The sequence below is a fragment of the Perognathus longimembris genome, chromosome 3 (genome assembly GCF_023159225.1).
Source record: "Perognathus longimembris pacificus isolate PPM17 chromosome 3, ASM2315922v1, whole genome shotgun sequence".
Lineage (NCBI taxonomy): Eukaryota > Metazoa > Chordata > Mammalia > Rodentia > Heteromyidae > Perognathus > Perognathus longimembris.
In genome coordinates this window covers 81,190,135-81,198,324 of record NC_063163.1, presented here as the reverse complement: position 1 = coordinate 81,198,324, position 8,190 = coordinate 81,190,135, and positions in this window count along the sequence as shown.

Genomic DNA, 8,190 nt, shown 5'->3' with positions numbered 1-8,190 from the left:
ATCTGCACCCTGGGACAATGAGATATAGTGGAAAAAGCCTAGAAAACAAGGCTGGGTTCCTTCCCTGACTTTGCGCAAATCATAGCCTTGGGTTTTTTTGTGTTTTGTTTTGTTTTCAACCTGAAAAAGGAGAGTTTGAACACACAGATTCATACAAAGGGCATTGGACTACTTAGTTCTAACACTGCTGACCAGCTATGTGACCCTTGGCCTTTCCTCATCTGTAAACTGGAGAAGATAAGATCAACATCACCCTATTCTTGTGGGAAATGAAGGAAAGGTGCATGAGAAGGCAGACCCAGGGCCAAGGATGAAGCAAAAGCTCAGTAATTTGGTAGTAATTGTTGCAATGCTATTGAAGAGGAAGGAAAGGGGTGATCTGGCAGGTAGAGGTAGGTATTTAAATTCCAGGTGTTCCCGCCCAAACTTGCTAATGTGCACTCCTTTCTCCTCTTTCCCTTACACTCCAGAATGTGGGTGCTCTTCACACTCGAGACATGGACAGAGCAACTTACAGTCTTCATAAAGTATGAAAAATTTAAAGAAATGCTTTCTCCCTCTATTTTTTGGGGAGTGGGGGTGGGGAGTCAGTAGTTGGGCTTGAGCGCTGTCCCAGAGCTCTTTTGCTCAAGGCTAGTACTCTACTTCTTTGAGCCTCAGTATCACTTCTGGTTTTCTGGTGGTTAGTTGGAAATAAGAGTCTCATAGACTTTCCTGCCTGGGCAGTTTTTGAACCATGACCCTTAGATCTCAGCCTCCTAGGTAGCTAGGATTACAGACATTGGGCCAGCAGTGCCTAGCTTTTTTTCTTTCTTCATATTTATTTATTTATTATTTGCCAGCCCTGGGGCTTGAACTCATGGCCTGGGCTCTGTCCCTGAGCTTCTTTTGCTCAAGGCTAGCACTCTACCACTTGAGCCACAGAACCACTTCTGGCTTTTTCTGTCTGTTTTTTGTTTTTGTTGCCAGTCCTGGGGCGTGGACTCAGGGCCTGAGCACTGTCCCTGGCTTCCTTTTGCTCAAGGAAAGCACTCTACCACTTGAGCCACTTCTGGCCATTTTCTATGTATGTGGTGCTGAGGAATCAAACCCAGGGCTTCATGTATAGGAGGCAAACACTTTACCACTAGGCCGTCTTCCCAGCCCCACTTCTGGCTTTTTCTGTGTATATGATACTGAGGAATCAAACCCAGGGCTTTCATGAATGCTAGGCAAGCACTCTACCACTAAGCCATATTCCCAGCTCTCTCTCTTTGTTTTGTGTCCATACTAGTGCTTGAACTCATGCCCTTGCTGTCTGGTTTGTTTTTGTTTTTAATTTTTGTATTATTATTATAAAAGTGATGTACAGAGGAGTTATTTAACTCAGGTGATGAGTATATTTCTTTTTGGATAATGTCAACCCTTCCCTTGCTGTCTCCCAGTTTTTCCCACTGGTCCCCACCCACAAGCTGTATAGTTCATTTTTAACATAGTGTCTAGTGAATACCACTGCTCATTTGTTCAGCCTTTGTCCTTCCATTTCTATATAAGACAAATAAGTGAACAAACGAGAGAGAAAGAAAAGAAAGACAGCAACAACAAAACCCCAATCCCCCAAAATCTCTCATTGCCATTCCCTAGAGTTCATTTTGATAATTTGAGGGGGGGAGCAAGGGACAGTCACAGGGCTTGAACTCTGGGCCAGGGTGATGTCCCTGAGCTCTTCAGCTCAAGGATAGTGTTCTGCCACTTTGAGCCACAGTATCACTCTGGTTTTCTGGTGATTAACTGGAGATAAGAGTCTCATGAACTTTCCTGGCTGGCTGGCTTTGAACTGCGATCCTCCAATCTCAGCATCCTGAGTAGCTAAGATCACAGGCTTCAGCCACCTGTGCCTGGCTAGATAAATATTATTTTCTACAATCAGATGCACATAAGCATTGTGCCTTGTGTTCCTCTCCTAAGAGTATCCTCCTTTGATCTCACTATTTTATTTTGTTTTTTAAACATGTGTTTTCTTTTATAAAACTGAATTTTTTATTGTTATTGTTAGGTTTTTAAAGTAGGTAGCCGGTAAAGGAGAACGCCACGCGGTATTCAGGCAGGAAAGAAAGTTTATTACCGAACTGCTGGCCTGTGGCCAAGATGATCCATGGCAGGAGAGAAGGGAGAGAGAGAGAGAGAGAGAGAGAGACCCCCACCCAGCCCTGCTTTATTTAGGGCAGGGGCAAGGGGTGTGGCCAGGTGGATTAGGAGGTGACCTCAGGGAAAGGGGAGGTAACTGCCTCCAGGTCTGCTGGTTACCCAGGTAACTGGGTGGAGACTTAATGAGGTGGGGGCATCTGCATGTAGCCCTCAGGGAGAGGACCTAACAGTTATTATAAAGGTGATATACAGAGGAGTTACAGTAAGGGGCTAGAAATATGGCCTAGTGGTAGAGGGGCTAGGAATTTGGCCTAGTGTTAGAGTGTTTGCCTCGTATACATGAGGCCCTGGGTTTGATTCCCCAGCACCACATATATAGAAAAGGCCAGAAGTGGTGCTGTGGCTCAAGTGGTAGAGTGCTAGCCTTGAGCAAAAAGATGCCAGGGACAGTGCTCAGACCCTGAGTCCAAGCCCCAGAACTAACAAAAAAGAAAAGGAGTTTCAGTTACATAAGTCAAGTAATATTCTCTTTGTTTTATTCTGACAAAATTTTTTATTAAGCAGCCAAGCACAAATGCAAACAATTTTAAATAGTTATAAAAATAGTTCACAAAAGGGATGCAAAATGTTTGCAGTATAGCAGTACATTTTCATATAGCAAAATTCATTTATCAAATCTTACACTAACACATAAGATTACCTCATGTTTAAAGTAGCACAAATCTAATAACCAAAAGTTATAGTAGTGGATCTCTTTCTCTATTATAATATTTTAATAATACCTTGGTCAGTGATCCCTTATTAAATTGAATTCATGAACTACATCTTAGACATTGTTACAAGAATGATTAAATTTCTGTAAACCAAGTAGATGAATTTACAGAAAATTCTGGGAGAAAGGGCAAGATAAAATACTAAGATTACAACTACTGTACATATAAAAATGAGTACATTTCTCTTTTTTCTTTTTTGCCAGTCTTGGGGCTTGAACTTGGACCTGGGGACTAGCCCTGAGCTTCTAATTTTTTTTTTTTTTTTTCTAGCCAGTCCTGGGACTTGGACTCAGGGCCTGAGCACTGTCCCTGGCTTCTTTTTGCCCAAGGCTAGCACTCTGCCACTTGAGCCACAGTGCCTTCTGGCCATTTTCTGTATATGTGGTGCTGGGGAATTGAACACAGGGCCTCATGTATACGAGGCAAGCACTCTGAGCTTCTATTTTTCTCTAGGCTTGTGTTCTGCCACTTGAGCTTCTGGTTTTGTTTGTTTTTCTGTTTGTTTGTTTTCTGGTGGTTAATTGAAGATAAGAGTCTCATGGACTTTCCTGACAGATAGGTTTTGAACTGCTATCCTCAGATCTTAGCCTCCTGAGTAGCTAGGATTACAGGCGGGAGCCACCTGCACTGGGCTATATGATCTTTTCCAAAACATATTATTTTTAAATTGGGAAAGAGAAAAATAAAAGATAAGCCCCTGCTCCCATCTCTTGGCCATTAGCAGCAGTCCACACAGTGTGTGCCCACCCCACACGTCCATGGCTGCCTCTCAGGGCTCTGGCCTGGGCCCTGGTGCAGCTTCTCACAATCCAGGCCAGCCCTAGGAGGTGGCAGACCCCAGGCCTAGTTCAACCTGGAGTCTTGCAGCCAGAAGCCCAGGACAGAGAAGGCTGGGCCTCCTTCCTTCCCCTCCCTCTTCTTTCCTCCCTCTCTCCCCACCCTCACTCCTTCAGCCAGGCCTTTCTCTAGAAGTAATTAAGAGTGAAATCCTCCTCCCAGTGACCCGGTGCTCCAGGCCCCACTGATTTACACATGAAAGCGCCACTCTGGGCCTGGGCCTGGGCTTTCTCCTCCACATTCACAAAGAGGCACAGCCTATAAATAAAACCTCTCCCGAAACAAGGGGCTTCCAAATGTGTGTGTGTGTGTGTGTGTGTGTGTGAATCAAGGGGCTACTAAATGTGTGTGAGGGGGAAGAAAGAGAGAGAGTGTGTGTGTATGTGTGTGTATGTGTGTGTGTGTGTGTGTCACATTCCCTGGGGAGTCAGTGGCACAGGCCTGTAATCCTAGCTACTCAGGAAGCTGAGATCTGAGGATCGTAGTTCTAAGCCAACCCTAGCAACCCTAGGAAAGAAAGTCTGTGAGACTCTTATCTCCCATTAACCACCGAAAAAGCCAAACTGGAGCTATGTCTCAAGTGCTAGCCTTGAACAAAAAAGCAGCTCAGGAAGAGTGCCCAAGCCCTGAGATGTTCAAGCCCCAGGATGGGCAGAAGAAAGAAGGGGAGGAGGAGGAGGAAGAGGAGGAGGAGGAGGAGGAGGAGGAGGAGGAGGAGGAGGAGGAGGAGGAGGAGGAGGAGGAAGAGGTCCAAGTTCTGCTTAGAAATAGACACACACACACACACACACACACACACACACACTTTTTGTTGTCATTTTGTTTTATGAGGCTGACCTCAGACCTTGGCCCTCTTGACCTCTGTGGTCTGAGCAGCTGGGATTACAGGCATGAGCCACTGTGCCTAGTCCACTCAGTAATATTTTCCCCCTTTTCTCCCAAATGGTTATCACCCTGATTCAGGTTGTCACTCAGAAGTTTATAGTAATAATATTAACTATTCCTAACATCTCCAGGTGCTTACTATGTGTCAGGTGTTGTACAGGATCTTGCCACTAGGCCATATCCCCAGCCCCTGTACAGGATCTTTACATGAACCATTTCATTTAATTGTTACAATTACTTTATCAGGTAGGTTTGTATTTTTTTTTCTGGTTGTGGGACTTGAACTCAGGGCACAGTCCCCAGCTCCTTTAGCTCAAGGCTAGCACTCTACCAATTGAACCACAGCGCCACTTCCAGCTTTTTCTGTGATTAATTGGAGATAAGAGTCTCACAGCCTTGCCTGCCCAGGCTAGCTTTGGACTGGGATCGTCAAATCTCAGCTTCCTGAGTCGCTAGGATGACAGGTGTGAGCACCAGTGTTTGGCTTGTGATTATTCCTATTTTCCCAGTAGAAGTGGGTTCAGTGAGGTGAAGTGACTTGTGTGTGTGTGCACAGCCGCTGACTGGTAAGTAAGCCTGAAACTTGAGACTCTCTGTGAACCAGACAGAGCAACAGAACACTGCTGAAGGCTTGTTGAAACACACTTTGCTGAGTCCCACCCCCTGAAGTCTGACACAGCAGGTCTGGGTTGCAGACCAAGAATTTGCCTTTCTCACCAATTCCCAGATGATATTGCTGTTGGTCCTGGGGCACAAGTTCAGAACCAAGGCAAAAGACCGAAGTCTCTCTCTGTCATTATCCCATTTAGGCATGTGGTGTCACGTCCTGTCTATTAAAAAGGCCTGGTTCTCAGAACTTGAAGTTGGGTATAACTCCTTTAACGCTTAGCATAGCTGAACCTATTGAGTTTGGGACTTGAACTCAGGACCTGGGCTCTCGCACTTGGCTTCTTTCATTCAAGGCTGGTACTCTACCATGAAGCCACAACCCCACTTCCAGATTTTTTACTAGTTAACTGGAGATAAGAGTTTCATAGACTTTTCTGCCTAGGCTGGCTTTGAACTGCGGTCCTCAGATTTCAGCCTCCCAGGTAGCTAGGATTACAGGTACGAAGCAAATTCTCTAGTCTTTTTTTCTTTTTTTTTTTTGTTAGTCATGGGATTTGAACTCAGGTCCTAGGTGCTGTCCCTGAGCTTTTCTGCTCCACTCAAGGCTCGCACTCTACCACTTTGAGCCCCAGCACCACTTCTGGTTTTCTGGTGGTTAATTGGAGATAAGAGTCTCATGGACTTCCCTGTCTGGGCAGTCTTTGAACTGTGATCCTCAGATTTCAGCTTCCTAAACAACTAGGATTACAGGCATGAGCCACCAGTGGCTGGCTAAACCCTTCAGTCTTAATGGAATCTTAAAAAGAAAAAAATGGGGGCTGGGAATATGACCTAGTGGTAGAGTGCTTGCTTCATATACATGAAGCCCTGGGTCCTATTCCTCAGCACCACATTTATAGGGGGGAAAAAAGCCAAAAGTGGTGCTGTGGCTCAAGTGGTAGAGAGCTAGCCTTGAGCCCAAGAAGCTCAGGGAGGGGCTGGGAATATGGCCTAGTGGTAAAGTGCTCGCCTCCTATACATGAAGCCCTGGGTTTAATTCCGCAGCACCACATATATAGAAAAAGCTGAAAGTGGTGCTGTGGCTCAAGTGGTAGAGTGCTAGCCTTGAGCAAAAAATAAAGAAGCCAGGGACAGTGCTCAGGCCCTGACTTCAAGTCCCAGGACTGGCAAAGAACCAACAAGCAAGTAAAGAAATAAATATTTTAAAAAAGAAGAGAAAAAGAGGGGAAGCAAAGCATCTACAGTGAGAGGACTCCTCTAAGGAAACTGGGTGTCTAACCCCTTGCAGGCATAGAGTCCTACCTGATGGATAAAGGCCCTGGGGCGAGAAGGAGGGTGGATGGAGTAGAGGCTAAGGTAATGACTGTGACAGCTTTATCTCTGCATCTGGAAGGCCCTAAGCTAGTACTTGGTGTTTGGCTAGATAAATCAGAAGTTCAGTGGATGAAGAAATGAGATAAAAAGCTTACAGCAAAATTCATTTTCCTCTCTGGACTTGTTTTTCCTCCCTTCCTTCTTCCCTTTTCCTCTTCCATTCCTTTCCCCCCCTTCTTTCTTTCCTCCCTTCCTTTTCTTCCTTTTTTTCTGTTCTTCCTTTCCCTTTCCTTTTCCTTTCCTCCTCCTTCTCCTCCTCCTCATCTTTCTTCCTTGTCAGTTGTAGGGCTTGTACTCAGAGCCTGAGCTCTTCTGTCCCTTGAGCTCTTTTGCTCAAAGCTTGAACTCTACCACTTGGAGCCACAGCACCACTTCTGGTTTTCTGGTGGGTAATTGGAGAATAGAGTCTCATGGATTTTCCTGCCTGGGCTGTCTTCAAATCAGGATCCTCAGATCTCAGCCTCCTAAGCAGCTATGATTACAATGAGCCATGGGGGCCTGTTACTCTTTCTTCTTTCCTTCCTTTTCCTTTTCTTTCCTTTTACTTCCCTTCCCTTCCCTTCCTTCTTTTCTTTTCTTCTGTGGTGCTAGGCTAGAGCCCAGGGCATAGGATAGACAGGACAAAGCACTCTACCACTGCCCTGACCCTCTGTCCCTCTGTGTGAGTAAAGTTGGGATGGGGGCACAGGGCTGATAGGGAGATGGTGGCACCTCAGGTTGTCAGAGCCTCTTATCAACCTGTCTAGGGGTGGGCAGAGACAGAATCACCCTTTAATCTGAATGCTGTTTTCACCTCTGTTGTCCTGAGCTAAGCCTTTGTTTGTTTGAACAAAGTCCCTTTATCTGGAGTCCTAAGTATCCTGAAGTAAGTGGAGGGTTCCTGTGTAATGCATCTCAGCTCCAGCGTCAGCATCAGCTCAGCAGAGGAAGCCGGGGGCCTCTTCTCTTGGATAACTACTGATTGATCTTTAAGTAGGTAGGGGGAACTCTGACCCTAACCGGACTGGATTCAAATCCTGCCAGGGTCAATTTCTAAATACCTGTTCTTGGGTACAATGGCTCCATTTCCCCCTCCGACAAAGGAGGCAAATATATACTTACAGACTTGAAACCGTTTTTGTTTTGTCTTGTGCAGGGCCTAAGCTCTTGAACTCAGAGCTGTCCCTGAGCTCTTCCCCCCACCACCACCACCCAGGGCTAGTGCTCTACCACTTGAGCCACAGCTCCACTACCTCCCAGATTTTGGTGGCTAATCAGAGATAAGAATCTCATGGGTGGGGCTAGTGGCAAGAGTGCATTCCTTGTATACATGAAGCCCTGGGTTCAATTCCCAAGCACCACATATATAGAAAACAGCCAGAAGAGGCGCTGTGGCTCAAGTGGCAGAGTGCTAGCCTTGAGCAAAAATAAGCCAGGGACAGTGCTCAGGCCCTGAGTTCAAGGCCCATTAAAAAAAAAAAAGCGTGCTCAGGAATTTAGACTCTAATGAAAGAGATGAACAACAAAGTAAAACAAAGACTATAATAACAAGACTGAGTATGGTAGAGTATTGCCTCAAAGTGTGCACAAAGTCCTGGGTTTGATT